We start from the raw sequence: 16988 nt of genomic DNA, 5'->3' as shown, positions 1-16988 counted from the left end.
AGCTTGAGATGAGACTAAGATTAAAGGCCACCATAGATGATCAGCATCAAGAGAAGATTGCATCAGAGTCTCTGTACTGGCAAAATGTTCTGAAAAGGCTCTTTGCTTTGTGAGAATGCTTGCTACCCAAAACCTAGCACTGTGAGGCACTTCAGATCAGCTGTATGTGCCAAACAATGGAAACTTCCTTAAAATTGTGGAGCTGATGGCTGAGTTTGATGCTGTACTCCAGGAGCATCTAAGAAGAGTCATCACCCAAGAAATGTACACACACGACTTCCTTGGAAAAACAATTGAAAATGAGATCATACAGTTACTGGCAACAAAAGTCAAACAGAAGATTGTGGCAGATCTGAAGTCAGCAAGATATTACTCTCTTTTTCTGGACTGCACAGCTGACATCAGCCATACAGAACAAATGACTTTAATGGTGCGTTTTGTAACAACAACAGAACCTAGTGAAAATTTCCCTGCAATGGTGACTGTCAGAGAGCATTTTCTAGAATTTATTGACATTGATGATACTACAGGAGCTGATATGACAAATGTTCTTCTTAAAATGCTGGAAGATACGGGAATTGCGATAGTTGATATGAGAGGTCAGGGTTACGATAATGGTGCCAACATGAGAGGAAAGAAGAGAGGAGTGCAAACATGGATCCGAGAGTTAAACCCTCGAACTGTTTTTGTCCCATGCAGTTCTCATTCACTGAACTTGGTGGTCAGTGATGCTGCATCAGCTTCTAGTGAGGCTGCTGAATTCAAAGCATCTATGTATTTTTCTTTGCATCAACTCATTGATGGCAAATTTTGAAGTGACATCTGGGAACATCCTGACACTGAAACCACTGAGTGCCACACGATGGGAAAGTCAAGTGGAGGTGATAAAGCCTATCAAACACCAAACTGGGAAGCTAGATGATGCCATAGTTGCCATTATGGAGGATAATACTATGACAGGAACTGTTTGTGGGAGAACAGTGGCAGAGGGAAATGGAATCACCAGAAACATACATAACTTCAAATTTCTGTGTTGCTTAGTGTTGTGGCATGACATACTGTTTGAAATAAATGTTGTAAGCAAGAGACTCCAAGGTATTGACCTTGATATATCTAGAGCAATGGAACAACTGGACAAAGCAAAGTCATACCTACAGTCTTACCGGTCAGATGAGGGATTTCAAAATGTTCTGAAGAGTGCACAGACATTGGCAGAGGAACTTCGCACTGAAACTATTTTCCCACCCATTCAAGAAATCAAGAGTCACCGAAAAAGACATTTTGATTATGAGGCACGGGATAATCCCATAAAAGACCCCAAACAACAATTCAAAATTTAATTCTTTAACCAGGTGCTAGATTGTGCAATACAGTCAGTTGAAGAATGTTTCATGCAGCTCAAGGAACACAGCAGTATATTTGGGATGTTGTATGATATTTCAAAACTCCTCACTATACCTGAAAAAGACCTACACCAGCAATGCAGGGCACTAGAGACAGCGTTGACACATGATGACATGCGCGATATTGATGCGAGTGATTTAGGTGATGAACTGAAAGCCCTTTCAAGTTATGTTTCGGCAGGATCAACTCCAAAGGCTGTTCTGGAATATATGTGCACAAATAAGATGACCACTCTCTTTCCAAATGCTTTTGTTGCTCTGCGCATACTTCTAACACTTCCTGTAACAGTTTCCAGTGGAGAACGCAGCTTCTCCAACCTGAAATTGTTAAAAACACATGTACACTCCACAATGACACAGGAGAGGCTGGTTGGCCTTGCAACCATCTCAATAGTGCATGAGCTGGCCCAGACTGTGGACCTTCAGGAAGCAGTTCAGATCTTTGCAACCAAGAAGGCACGGAAAGCACCACTTTGATTATTCAAACAGATAAAAATGCCAGTGTTTACTATGCAGACAAGAAAAGTTACATTTGCTGTTCAAGTGTTTGAAAATTAAGTGTTACTTACATTTTTTGAACAAGGCATTTTAAGTTGTTAGTTCTCCTTTATTGGGGTAGGTAGCAAAGCAGTACCATGAGAGGAGTAGAACAGGAAGAAGGCAGAATTGAGACCTTTCAAAGTTTTGGCCCATGCGAGAGGGCATGGGGGTGTCATTTGAGCTCCCCGCCTCAGGTGCCAAAATGTTGTGGGTTGGCCCTGCAGATTTCTAAACGCATACTGCTGACTTTATTTCTAAGTAAACCAGTAGAGGAGATATAAAGAATGAGCATGCCCTGGGGTATGTGGTAATTTTGGCAAGTTGCAACTGAACTTGTTCAATTTAAGTTCTTTTTTTCTTGGAAGTTCCAATGATCAGTTGCTTTTGGAGAAAGTAGTTTGTTTTCCAAGATCAATTGTTCTGCTAGAGGGACTCTTGATTTGTCATAATGGTAATTCCTATAATATACTAAATGGTTCCTCCCTCAAAATCTATGGGGAATAGAATGTCCCCTTGTCACTTATTTCAAAATATTGCTGTTGTGTTCACTGATGGATTGAACAAATACTTTATTTTTTTCAGCGTGTGTGTGTGTGTGTGTTGATTTGACGATGACATTTTCATGGTCTCTCTTTTTGTGGATTTTGGAGTGAGCAGATCGGGCAGACAAAGTCATTGGGAGCGTCTTGGTAGCTATAGCAGTAGTATGACACTTTTCCCTTGCAGCTAACAATCGATTATTTCTGTCCTCTTCAAAGGCTTGAAAAGCTCTGAGTGTTGTGTGTTGCCAGGCTGATCTATTTAACACAGTCTTCTCAAGATCATCCAGTTTTATTGCACCAAAGTGTATGCTCTTCTTGATGCTGTCCTTGTATTGCTTTCTGGAGCAGCCTTGATTCCGGTGTCCTTGTGCCAATTCTCCATAGAAAATTCTTCTGGGAAGTCAATATTCAGGCATCTTAATGATGTGTCCAGCCCAGCGTAGTTGGGCTTTTATCAGCGTGGCCTCAATATTTATGGCATTTGACTTTTGGAAACCCTCCAGGTTGGTAATTTTATCCTGTCAGCGGATCCCCATAATGGTGTGCAGAGACCACAAATGGAAGGCCTTTAACTGTTTGATATGCCATTTGTATGATGTCCAGGTCTCACAGCCCCAGAGGAGAGATGTGAGCACAAAGGCATTATAAAGTTTTATTTTTGTTGAGAGGGTTATGTTGTGGGATTTCAGGACTTTGTTACATAGCTTTCCTAGTGACTGAGAAGCTTTCTGTATCCTCTTCATGAGCTCTTTGTCAAGAGATCCATCATTGGAGATGTTGCTGCCGAGAGAGGTAAAACTGCCAACTTGCTTTAGTTGGATTCCACTAATCGATATGGTAGGGGATATAGCATGGAGTGATGAAGATGATTGGTGCAACACCACAGTTTTCTCCAGGCTGATTGTGAGGCCAAACAATTTTGATGTTTCAGCGAAGCGATCTACGATGCATTGGAGATCTCCCTGTGCATGTGCTAGGAAGGCACAATCTGCAAAGAGTGGTTCTCTTATTAGTAGTTCTGTTCTGTTAGTAGTTCTTTATTTTTTTTATCATGTAGAAAGGGAATATTCATATGGTTATTTAGTCTCTGATTCCTGTGCTTCTAGCCAGACATTTACAGGTGCATTGAAATGGTCTCAGAAGTTGAACATTGAGGTTGAAAACAGTGAAAAACAAAAACTAGTCTGAGGAATCATGAATTTTGGAATAGAAAAACTTCCTTTTGGATTTAGCAGCCTCCAGTCTTTGTCTAATCCTTTCCTGATAAAGACAGAAGGTTTCAGAGAGTTTTTCTTTAGTGGAATTCTGTATATAATATAAGTGTTAACATAATATTAAAGGCTACTTCAAAAATGGTTTCATTATTTGTAAAATGAGTCACTGGTACATAGCTTTGATAGAAAATTGAGTAATCAAAGATATTATATATACCAGATCTTAAAATTACTGTTAAACATTTTGCTAGAAAGTAAGAGAATAATTTCTCTCATCAGTAGTGACTAATGTAACCACAGGATAAGATTTGATGAATGTAGCAACTCCCCTTCAATTAGCACAGGATGCCATAGGCACTGAGTTTCTAATCTGCCGGGGGGGGGGGGGGAGAGGCTCCACCCAGGCCCTGCCCCCACTCCATCCCTTACCCCAAGGCCCCACCTCCGCCCTGCTTCTTCCCACCCCCGCCCCTGCCCTGCCTCTTCCCCCCAGTCCCATCCCCTCCCCCTGAGCATGCTGCATCCTCGTTCATCCCCCCTCCCCCTAGTGCCTCCTAACACTGTGAAACAGCTGATTGCAGTGGGCAGGAGGGAGGGGGCGGTGCTGATCGGTGAGGCCCACTGGCAGGCAGGAGGTGCTGGGGTGAAGGGAAGGTTCTGGTATGGGGGCTGCCAGTGGGTGCTCAGCACCCACCATTTTTTCCCCATGGGTGCTCCAACCCCGGAGCACCCACACAGTCGGTGCCTATCCAGGATGCTTTAATAGATTATAAAGTCAGAAGAGACTATTATGATAACCTAGTCCAGCAGTTCTCAAACTTCATTACATTGCGATCAGCTTCTGACAACCAGAATTACTATGTGACCCTAGCTCCACCACCCTGGGTTGGAGGAGAGGGGGCTGCAGCCCCACCACCCTGGATTGGGGGAGAGGGGGCTGGAGCCAGATCCTGAGCCCAAGCCCGAGCCCCACCACCTCAAGTGGAAGTGGAGCTCAGGCTTCAGCTTCAGCCCTGGGTCCCAACAAATCTAATACTGGTCCTGGTGATATCATTAAAATGGGCTCGCGACCCACAGTTTGAGAACTGCTGACATAGTTTAACCTCCTGTTAAACACAGCCAATAGGTATATACTATATAGCACAATAAACATAATGGATTTAGGGCTGTCAAGTGATTAAAAAAATGAATCACGATTAATCGCACTGTTAAAGAATAATAGAATGCCATTTATTTAAATATTTTTAGATTTTTTCTACATTTTCAAATATATTGATTTCAATTACAACACAGAATAGAAAGTGACAGTGCTCACTTTATATTATTATTTTTTATTACAAATTTTTGGACAGTAAAAAAACCAAAATAAATAATATTTTTCAATTCACCTAATACTGAATGGTGGCCAAAGCATGAAGGCACATATGAATGTTTAGCAATCTGGCACATAAATACCTTGCAATACCAGCTACAAAAGTGCCATGCAAATGCCTGTTCTCACTTTCAGGTGACATTATAAATAAGAAACGGGCAGCATTATCTCCTGCAAATGTAAACAAACTTGTTTGTCTTAGCGATTGGCTGAACAAGAAGCAGGACTGAGTGGACTTGTAGGCACTAAAGTTTTACATTGTTTTGTTTTGAGTGCAATTATGTAACAAAATATCTACATTTGTAAATGTCACTTTCATGATAAAGAGATTGCACTACAGTACTTGTATGAGGTGAATTGAAAAATACTGTTTGTTTATCATTTTTACAATGCAAATATTTGTAAAAAAAATAATATAGTGAGCACTGTACACTTTGTATTCTGTGTTGTAATTGAAATCAATATGTCTGAAAATGTAGAAAGACATCAAAAATATTTAATACATTTCAATTGGTATTCTATTGTTTAACAGTGAGATAAAAGTGTGATTAACTGCGACTAATTTTTTTAATTGCCATTAATTTTTTAGTTAATCGCGTGAGTTAACTGCGATTAATCAACAGCCCTAAATGGATTTCAGGAAAGCAGACTTTAGCAAACTCAGGGAGTTGGTAGGTAAGTTCCCATGGGAAGCAAGTCAAGGGGAAAATCAGTTCAAGAGAGTTGGCAGTTTTTCAAAGAGACATTATTTAGGTTACAAGAGCAAACTATCCCACTGTATAGGAAAGATAGGCGGTATGGCAAGAGACCACCATGGCTTAACTAGGGGATCTTCAGTGATCTGAAACTCAAAAAAGACTACCTACAGAAAGTGGAAACTAGATCAAAATACAAAGGATGAATATAAACAAATAACACAAGTATGTAGGGACAAAATCAGAAAAGGCACAAAATTAGATTAAACTAGCTAGAGACTAGTAACAAGAAAACATCTACAAATACATTAGAATCAAGATGAAGACCAAGGGCAGGGTAGGCCCATTACTCAATTTGGTGGGGGGGAATGTGGAAATGGCAGAATTGCTAAATGACTTTTTTGTTTCAGTTTTCACCAAGAAGGTTGGTGGTGATTGGACATCTAACATAGTGAATGCCAGTGAAAATGAGGTAGGATCAGAGGCTAAAATAGGGAAAGAACAAGTTAAAAATTACTTAGACAAGTTAGATGTCTTCAAGTCACCGGAGTCTGATGAAATGCACCCTAGAATACTCAAGTTGCTGACTGCGGAGATATCTGAGTCGTTAGTGATTATCTTCGAAAACTCATGGAAGGCAATATCTTCGAAAACTCATGGAAGGCAATATCTTCGAAAACTCATGGAAGGCAGGAGAGATCCCAGAGGACTGGAAAAGGGGAAATATAGTGCCAATCTATAAAAAGGGAAGTAAGGACAACCCAGGGAATTACAGACCAGTCAGTTTAACGTCCATACTCGGAAAGATAATGGAGCAAATAATCAAGCATTCAATTTGCAAACACCTAGAAGATAATAAGGTGGTAAGTAACAGTCACCATAGATTTGTCAGGAACAAATTGTGCCAAGCCAGCTTCATAGCTTTCTTTGACATGGTAACAAGCCTTGTGGATGGGCGGGGAAGCGGTAGATGTGGTATATCTTGACTTTAGTAGGGCTTTTGATATAGTCTCACATAACCTTCTCATAAATAAATTAGGGAAATACAATCTAGATGGAGCTACTTTAACGTTGATGCGTAACTGGTTGGAAAACCATTCCCATAGAGTAGTTATCAGTTATCAGTGGTTCACATTCAAGCTGGAAGGGCATATTCAGGGCCGGCTCTAGGATTTTTGCTGCCCCAAGCTCCAAGAGCGCAACTGCCCAAGCAAAAAATGCCACCCCTGGAATTGTGCCGCCCCAAGCATGTGCTTGCTTTGCTGGTGCCTAGAGCCGGTCCTGGGCATATTTAGTGGGGTCCCGCAGGGATCAGTTCTTGGTCCGGTTCTATTCAATATCTTCATCAATGATTTAGATAATGGCATAGAGAGTACACTTATAAAGTTTAGGGATGATACCAAGCTGGGAGAGGTTGCAAGAGCTTTGGAGGATAGTATTAAAATTCAAAATGATCTGGACAAACTGGAGAAGTGGTCTGAAGTTAATAGGATGAAATTCAATAAGGACAAATGCAAAGTACTCCACTTAGAAAGGAACAATCAGTTGCACACATACAAAATGGGAAATGACTGCCTAGGAAGGAGTACTGCGGAAAGGGATCTGGGGGTCATAGTGGATCACAAGTTAAATATGAGTCAACAGTGTAACACTGTTGCAAAAAAAGCAAACGTCATTCTGGGTTGTATTAGCAGGAATGTTGTAAGCAAGACCCAAGAAGTAATTCTTCTGCTCTACTCCGCCCTGATTAGGCCTTAACTGGAGTATTGTGTCCAGTTTTGGGCACCCCATTTCAGGAAAGATGTGGAGAAATTGGAGAAAGTCCAGAGAAGAGCAACAAAAATGATTAAAGGTCTAGAAAACATGACCTATGACGGAAGATTGAAAAAATTGAGTTTGTTAGATCTGGAGAACAGAAGACTGAGAGGAAACATAAGAGTTTTCAAGCACATAAAAGTTTGTTACAAGGAGGAGGGAGAAAAGTTGTTCTCCTTAACCTCTGAGGACAGGACAAGAAGCAATGGGCTTAAATTGCAGCAAGAGCGGTTTAGGTTGGGCGTTAGGAAAAATTCCTAACTGTTAGGGTGGTTAGGCACTGGACTAAATTGCCTAGGGAGGTTGTGGAATCTCCATCGTTGGAGATTTTTAAGAGCAGGTTAGACAAACACCTGTCAGGGATGATCTAGATAATAGTCCTGCCATGAGTGCAGGGGACTGGACTAAATGATCTCTCGAGGTCCCTTCCAGTCCTATGATTCTATGCAATACAAATAGATGAATGAATAATCAGACTAAGGTGTTACTTCAGGAACTGGCATTAAGCTAAAATGACATAACATGGAATGAACTGGAGCATGAGCTTATGGATTTCCCAAAGAGGAGAAATAATGCAATAGGTGTTCCACTGATAAATTTGGACAGACATTGACTATCTCTTTTCGGTGGATTATATGCAGAGATATTTGCATGTTTCCACAATAAGAGAAAAACCATTTTTTTCCTGTCGTAAGAAAGCAAAGGTGGATAACATTGTTGGTATTCCACATAGAGAATCTTGATGACTGCAAAAGAGATGAGGTGAGGAAACTGCATTTTGTTTAATGTCTGTATCAAAATAATTGTCTAAATAGACTCTTCGGTATAGTATTGCTTCCTAGTGTGCAATGCTGCTAGCTAGAATAATACCTTCTACAAGGAAACTTCATTATCGATCTGTTGCCAGTGGAATAATTATATGAAGTTTCTAAACTGCAGCAGTGTTCTCACACACAAACTATATACAATTTCAGAACCCAATTACAATTAACAGGAAAAAAGATGCACTGAAGTGCTGCTTCAGGGGGCTCTTTAACACACCTTCATTATGGAACTGCTACTCGTGCCTCAGTAACATCCTGCTGAGGACAAAGCAAGCAGACTGGTTAATAAACAGCCACTATTAAAGACACGCCACACATCCACTCATTACAGTTACCACAAAACCAGTAGTATACTCTTAGTGGTTCCTGGCTAATTAGCAGTGATGAAATAAACTAGCAAGCTAGCAGATAGCCCTCTCAAAGCTCCCTCTCCTAGACATAGAATTAGGGCATAAAGTGCTATGAAATTTGCTTACTGTTTAAATAAAATCGGCTATAGCAAAATTTGCATTATGGCCCTGATTCAGCAAAGTACTTAAGCACTGAATTGGGCCCTATGTCATTCAAATCTTTTTAAACTGGACTGATGAGGAAAAGACGGTTACTCACCTGTAGTAACTGTTGTTCTTCGAGATGTGTTGCTCCTATCCATTCCAGTTAGGTGTGCGCGCCGCGCGTGCACGGCTCTTCGGAAGACTTTTACCCTAGCAACACTCGGTGGGTCGGCTGGGCGCCCTCTGGAGTGGCGCCGCTATAGCGCAGGATATATACCCCTGCCGACCCATTCGCTCCTCAGTTCCTTCTTGCCGGCTACTCCGACAGTGGGGAAGGAGGGCGGGTCTGGAATGGATAGGAGCAACACATCTCGAAGAACAACAGTTACTACAGGTGAGTAACCGTCTTTTCTTCTTCGAGTGATTGCTCCTATGCATTCCAGTTAGGTGATTCCCAAGCCTTATGTAGGCGGTGGGGTCGGAGTTAGATGCTGCAGAATGCAAACTTCTGTGCCAAAGGCTGCATCATCTCTGGATACTTGGGCCAATGAGGCAAAGGTGTGTACTAGCTGCACGACACATCCCCTGAAAGGGTATGTGGGCCAAGAAGGCAGCAGGGAAGCCTGAGCCCTGGTGGAATGTGCAGTAAGGTGGCTCCATGGAACATGGGCTAAACACAGGAGGCGCAGATGCACCAGTCATCGAAGATAAAATCCTCTAGGAGGAGACAGGTATGTCCCTCGTCCGGTATGCCAGTACGATGAAGATTCGGGGGCGTTACGCAAGGGTGTTGTCCGCTCGATATAGATTGCGGACGCCCTACGGACGTCTAGGGAGGGCAATTGTTGCTCTCCTTGCGATGAGTGTGGCTTCGGAAAGAAGACCGGAAGGAAGCTATTCTGGATGATATGAGAGGCTGACACCACCTTTAGGGAGGAAGGCCGGACACGGTCACAACTGCACTTGTCCTTGAGAGACACAGTATACCGTGGGTCCATTGCGAGCGCCTGAAGCTCGGAGACTCGCCTGGCCGATGGAAAGGCTACAAAGAAGACTGTCTTCCAGGACAGGTATGCCAGCGAGCATGTCGTCAGTGTCCCGAATGGGCAATCATAAAACTGGCGAGAACCAGGTTGAAGACCCAGGTTGTGGCGGGGGCCAACCGGGGGGGGGGGTATAACGCTCCAAGTCCTTGAGGAATCTAGAAACCACAAGGCGTAAAAATACGGAGCGGCCACTCCCCGCTGGGTGGAAGGGAGAGATGGCTGCCAAGAGTGCCCTTAATGAGGGCCGCGCCATATGCTGCTGTTTGAGACCAGAGGTAGTCTAAGACGGACTGGATCGGGACCTCGGCGGGAGAAACATTGTGCGTTTCGTAGCAGCAGGAGAAACGCTTCCACTCTGCCAGATACGTTAACCGAGTGGAGGATCTCCTATCACCCAGGAGAATCCTGTAGAGCCGGGGCAGAACAATGTAATTCGGATCGGTTTAGCCACACAGCAGCCCTGCTGTGAGGTGCAGGGATTACCAGTCTGGGTGGTGAAGCTTGCTGCGATCCCGCGAAATGGGGTCTGGGCCAAGAGGTAGGGAAATAGGGTTGGCTACCGACAGGGGTAGCGACCTGGTGTACCAGTGCTGCCTGGGATACGCTGGAGCGATCATGATCAGGTGCGCTCTGCCCCTGCGGAGTTTTAGCAGGGCCCTGCAAGCCAGCGGGAACGGTGGAAATTGGACAGCCGATGGCTCATCCATGGCATCAGAAACCTCTCCAAGACTGAGCCCGGGGAGAGGTCTTGGAATGAGGAGGACTTCTCCCTGTTTTCGCTCTCGCGGGAGCGAAGAGGGCTATGCGGGGAAAGACCCACTTCTGAAAAACGGAATGGATACCGTCCGGAGGGAACGACCACTTGTGAGACCGGAAGGATCTGCTGAGGCGATCCGCCAGCTGAAAAGCCTGGCATACAAGGCAGACTGCTCCCAGCTCTCGGACACTGATGCGTAAGGCCAGCTCTTGGGCCGACCAAAGGCCGTGAGTGCGAAGCTGACCCAGGTGAGCACGCAGCCGAGAGATGGGGTGTCCGTCATGAGGGACCCCGAGGGGTGAATGGAACAGCATCCCTGGATACACCAGGGAGGGCACTGACTCTCGGTCGAGGGAGCCTAGGATGCTCAGGGGGAACGAGACGACCAGGGTGGTATCTCTGCCCGGGTGGTACGCCAAGGTGAGCCACGATTGGAGTGGACAGAGGCGAAGCCTGGCATGTTTGGAAACAAACGCGCAGACAGCCATGTGACTCAGGAAACCTAGGCCTGGGCGAGTCAAAGTTGTCGGGAAGGTCCGTAGACCTTGTACAATTGTTACCACCACATGAAACCAAGGCTGAGGTAAGCAGGCTCTGGTGAGATTGGAGTCCAGGGTGGCTCCAATGAATTCTATTCCCTGTGCGGGCACCAGAGTGGATTTTACCAATGATGATCAGGCCTAGACACCGGAATAGGTCCGTGTCGATGCCCACAGGACTGGTACTTGGGCTCGGAGGTCCCTCGAACGAGCCAATGTGGAAGAGAAATGGGGACATGAAAATACGTGCCCGTCATATCGAGGGCGGCATACAGTCTCCGGGATCCAAGGGTGGGATGACGGTCCCTCTGGGAACCATGCGGAACCTATCCGCGGCGTGAACTTGTTGAGGACCCGCAGGTCTAGGATATGTCTGAGACCTCCCTTCGCCTAGGGGATTAGGTTTCGTCCCTAGGCACCTCCTGTATAGCTCCGATGAAGAGGAGCGTCCGCACCTGTTGCAAGAGGAATCGCTCATGAGAGGGGTCCCTAAGAGGGACGAGGATGGTTAGAAGGACCTTAACCTTGAGGGCCTGATTGACGCCCACGACCGCATAAGTGACGCCTGCTGGCAAAGTCTTGTCTTTGTCTAGGCGCAGGGTAAGAGCGGTGAGGTTGGGGATGGAAAGGTCGGCGCTAAGCACCAGCGTGTGCATGCTAATAGAGAGCGGAAAGTGACCCTGCTGCCCTTCAGGCTTTGCAGCCTAGGGCCAGCTTTCTCAGAGAACAGGCCTTTGCCAGTGCAGGGCAAGTCCTGTATAGTGGACAGCGGCTGCGAGGGAAGGCTCGATAACCGGAGCCAGGAAATGCGCCTCGTGGCCATACCCAAGGCCAGGGTCGTGGCAGCGAAGTCAGCAGCATCCAACTAGACCTGGAGGGAAGCTCTATCCAGCTTCTTCCTTCGATCCAGGAGGGCATCGAACTCTTGACGTGAGTTCTGAAGAACCGACTCTGTAAAGTTGCCCACCGCCACCCATAGTAGCGGCTAATCAGGGCTTGCTAGTTTGCTACACAAAGTGGCAGGGCCCCCGCCGAGTACATCGCACGGCCCCGTAAGACCAGTCGCCTAGCCCCCTAGGATTTAGGAGCTGGTGCCTGCTGGCCATGGCGTTCCATCCCATTGAGGGACTGGACGACAAGGGAGCGGGGGGGGGGGTTAGATGTACCTAGGTACTCGTAGCCCCTGGATGATGCTATGCACTTGCATTCCGATCAGAGGAGGGCCCGAGGAGTATGTTCCTGCCCCCGCCTCAGCTGGGGAGGAGGAAGAAGAAAGGCCAGGGACAAGCGGGTCCTGTGTGGGCTTGCACTCCTGGACGACCTCCAGATCCGGTAGGATCTGGGAGCCCGGTGGCTGAACCGGGGCTTGCTCCGTACTGGTCGCAGGGGGACGGCTAATTGCCGCCTCTGGCACCCAGAGCTCCGACGGAACGGAGTGAGATGGGAGCACCGGTATGCCTCTGGTGTGGCAGTACGGCCATGGTGAGTAGAAGGACCTCTGATAGGTCTCCTGGAAGACTCTGGAGGGCACATCGGAAAAGAGAGTACTGCACATATGAAGTGTCCGCACGTGGCAACACCGATGCGTGACTGGGTGGCCCTGAAGGAGCTGAAGAGCCTTTGGTAGAGTCTCCTTCTCTAACTGACGTCGCTCGACTCGGCACCGGGAATCGGTACCGGGAGACATACCGGTACCGAGAACGAGACCTGCCACCGGAGCTGTGCTGGGCGGTCGACCTAGAGCGCGAGGCTCGACGTTCAGGAGTGGGTACGGGAGTCTCGGTGCCTGGGGCGGTGCCGGGAGCGGGATCGGTGCCGAATGTACCGGGCCAGCGAACGTGACGCTGGCCGGTGCCGCGAGTACTAAAGGTACCGCAATGGAGAACGGTGCCGAGACCACGAGCGGCGTCGGGACCTCGATCGGTGACGGGACCGAGAACGTCCGCGGAACCGCGATCGGGGACGGTGCCGCTCTGCGGTGCCGACGCAGGGTGGCGTGAGCAAGACAGGCTCGCCAAAAGACCATATAACCCGCACCGGCGATGTCGGGGGTTAAGCAGCGCAGGCTCTGCCCTTGCCATCAACTCCCTCGCCGTGGAAATGTTCCCAGCGTGGAGGGAATAGTGAGCTCGACCACAACTCGCGCCGGGGAGCATTCAGGTGTTGGACTCGACGGCTCTTGCGAGGCCGTAGTCTACGGTGCTGATACTGTCGGTGCCGTAGCAGTCACCGGTGCCGGGCAGCCTGACATAGTAGAGCGCTCGGGCTGCGGAGCGGGCCTCTCAGACGCCGCTGAAAAGCGAGCTCGACCACGGTCCGTACCGGGGAGCTTTCCAGCACCGGACTCAACAGCTCTTGCCTGGCCGGAGTTAACGGTGCGGATACTGTCGGTGCCGCGGCAGACATCGGTGCCGGGCGATCCGACTGAGCATAGCGCTCGGCTGCGGAGCAGGCGGCTCGGACGCAGCTTCATCACGAGCTCGACCACGGTCCGTACCGGGGAGTTCTCCAGCACCGGACTTGACGGCTCTTGCCTGGCCGGAGTTAACGGCGCGGATATTGTCGGTGCCGGTGAACCGACTGAGCGTAGCGCTCGGCTGCGGAGCAGGCGGCTCGGACGCAGCGTCTTAGCGAGCTCGACCACGGTCCGTACCGGGGAGCTTTCCAGCACTGGACTCGACGGCTCTTGCCTGGCCGGAGTTAATGGTGCGGATACTATCGGTGCCGCAGCCGACCTCGGTGCCGGGTGATCCGACAGTGCATAGCGCTCGGCTGCGGAGCAGACGGCTCAGACGCAGCGTCATAGCGAGCTCGACCACGGTCCGTACCGGGGAGCTTTCCGGCACCGGACTCGACGGCTCTTGCCTGGCCGGAGTTAATGGTGCGGATATTGTCGGTGCCGCGGCAGACATCGGTCCCGGGCGATCCGACTGAGCATAGCGCTCGGCTGCGGAGCAGGCAGCTCGGACGCAGCGTCATAGCGAGCTCGACCACGGTCCGTACTGGGGAGCTTTCCGGCACCGGACTCGACGGCTCTTGCCTGGCCGGAGTTAATGGTGCGGATATTGTTGGTGCCGCGGCAGACATCGGTGCCGGGCGATCCGACTGAGCATAGCGCTCGGCTGCGGAGCAGGCGGCTCGGACGCAGCAAGTATATTGTGCCTCTTCCTCCTCCAGGAGAGGGAACCATGCCGAGCAGACGTCGGAGTCAGCGAGGGCCAGTGCCGGGAGGCCTTGGCGGCACCGGGGAACCAGTGCCGAGGGAGCGCTCCTTGAAGACTAACCAGCGCTCGGCGCCGAGAGCGGAGGAGCAAGAGCTGCCTCCCTCAGGAGCTGTTTGAGACGAAAGTCCCGCTCCCCTTTGTTCTAGGATCAAAGGCCCCGCGAATGCAACACTTATCTGTCAGTTGAGAATCCTCGAGGCACTTAGGAGAGGATCTCTTGCCGGCAATGGCTTGTGGCCGGCCGAGCATTGTAAAACCCTGTGGACGGGGCATCGGACCCGGCACCGGGTGAGGGGAAGGGGATAAACCCCGAACCCCTGAAAATAAATCCTATACTACAAACAAATAAAGTTAACTACAACTATAAACTATACACTAAACGAGAGAAACTACGAGTAGCTAGGGAGGTGGAGGTCAGCTAAGCTGCGCTCCACTGTTCTAACGGCCGTCACGGGCGGAAAGAAGGAACTGAGGAGCGGATGGGTCGGCAGGGGTATATATCCTGCGCTATAGCGGCGCCACTCCAGGGGGCGCCCAGCCGACCCACCGCGTGTTGCTAGGGTAAAAGTCTTCCGAAGAGCCGTGCACGCGCGGCGCGCACACCTAACTGGAATGCATAGGAGCAATCACTCGAAGAAGAACCTGAGTTTACACTATTTTAGCACTTAGGTGTAAGGATCAACAGAGAAATACCAAGACAGTACAGGAAAGAAAAGGCTACTGTGAATGTTCAGGCATGGATCTATACAAAAATGATAAATAGTATTTTGTACAGACTCTCCTAATTAGTGTAAGCTCATAAGTGTAGGTTGCTTTCAGTTAGAGACTTCGAAGTTTAGGGACATTATACAAAGACAGAAGACGTTATCTCCAACAATCAATGAAGCTACATATAAGCCACATGACTAATCATAAAGTATTTGCACTTTAACAAATAGTGTTGTTTTAACTGCATGTGAGCATTCAATTTAACAAAATGTGCCTTACCACAGTTTTTCCTGCTTTTGAGCACTGGTAAGATTGAGAGATTTCAGTTCTTAAATAAAAGTTTTAATTTAAACAATAAAAGGTATATCTCAGACGTCTTTCTGCCACTGTATGAGGGGACAAAAACTAGTTCTTATTTTTGTTTGTTCCATGCCCGAGAAAGTAGGATCTCATTCATGGTAGTCTGTTGCCTGTCTTTAAAATTATGTGGGTAATTGCAGATCAATCTTGTTTGTTAAATTCCCTTTTACCTGTAAATCTAGTAGCTGTGATCCATTCCAAAAAAAGGCTAATTGAATGGGAAGTGGAGGGAGATTCAGGAGTCCTAGGGTATGGCTATACTTGCAGCTGTACAGCTCTGCCACGGGAGCGCTCCCGCGGCAGCACTTTGAAGTGCGAGTGTCATCGCGGCGCCAACGCTCGGAGAGAGCTCTCCCAGCGCTGCAGGTACTCCACTTCCCTGGGGGGATTAGCTTACAGCGCTGGGAGCACTGGGGCACTGTTTACATTGGCGCTTTACAACGCTGTAACTTGCTGTGCTCAGGGGTTTTTTTTTTCACACCCCTGAGCGAGAAAGTTGCAGCGCTGTAAAGCGCCAGTGTAGCCAAGGTCCTAGATTTAAGTAATCAGTTTCTATTTTCAATATTTACAGCTTTCTCTAAATAGGTGAACTGTTGTCAGGAACTGAAGACAGGTGTTTGTAATTTGAGCTGACTCAGTTGCTGCTAGCTGAATAGAAAATAAATCTTTCTTCTCAGTGAGTTGGGCTAAGAAGGAATGTAGTGACTAACATTTCTGAGAACCTACCATCAATTACTATGGCTAAACTTAAGGTAACATCTTGAGTGCTTTTGGTAGGGCGAAGATCACTGGGTTCTGCAGAGAGAATTGTTGTGTATTTGGTTGTCATGGGTTTTGTTACTATGGCAACTGAGTTAGACTATTAAGGGATAGCTCAGCCGGTTTCAACCGGCTGAGTGAGCTCTCTGTGTCTGTAAATAAAATGGTGGTTTTGTTAGCTGTCTGCTGTCTGGCCTCAAGTGATTTCTTCCTAAACCGGCTGCCCCCAAGGATATAACAAGTGGCGACGAGGGTGAGACTCCGGTGCTGCTCCAGTAACAGAAGGAAGTAGAAGTCAAGGTAAAGACCAAACAAAGAAAAAAAGCTGCTTGTTTGCACTGACTGTGAAAGTGAAACTAAAAATCATGGCTACTCTGACCAGGCCCCTGGAGCCTTTTGATGAGAATACAGAGCAGTGGCATGTGTATACTGAGCGTTTTGAGCTTTTTGGTATTGCAAATGACATTACAGAAGCGAAGAAGGTGCCAATATTCTTAACTGTTGTAGGGGCTAAAATCTACTCTCTGCTACGCAGCTTACTACACCCTGTTAAGCCTGAGACTAAATCTTACAGTGACATTGTGGAAATCCTGGGGTCTCATTTCTCCCCAAAACCACTGGTAATTGTTGAAAGATATAGGTTCCACAAAAGAGACCAAAAGGAAGATGAAACAGTTGTACAATTTGTAGCCATTT

At 47.5% G+C, this 16988-nt stretch overlaps 1 long non-coding RNA gene across 1 annotated transcript; it reads right to left on the bottom strand.

The window, feature by feature from the left end:
• Positions 1 to 2453: 2453 nt before the first annotated feature.
• LOC123374934 lies at positions 2454 to 16323 on the bottom strand. The gene is made up of 3 exons (XR_006581258.1): positions 16260 to 16323; positions 8623 to 8660; positions 2454 to 3745 (listed from the first exon to the last, which is right to left on the bottom strand). It is a non-coding gene; the product is annotated as an uncharacterized LOC123374934 (long non-coding RNA).
• Between the last annotated feature and the right edge of the window lie 665 nt (positions 16324 to 16988).

Source organism: Mauremys mutica, chromosome 7, assembly GCF_020497125.1.
Source record: "Mauremys mutica isolate MM-2020 ecotype Southern chromosome 7, ASM2049712v1, whole genome shotgun sequence".
NCBI lineage: Eukaryota > Metazoa > Chordata > Testudines > Geoemydidae > Mauremys > Mauremys mutica.
Note: the sequence above shows the minus strand (reverse complement) of the source record. Positions and strands in the feature narration are given on the sequence as shown.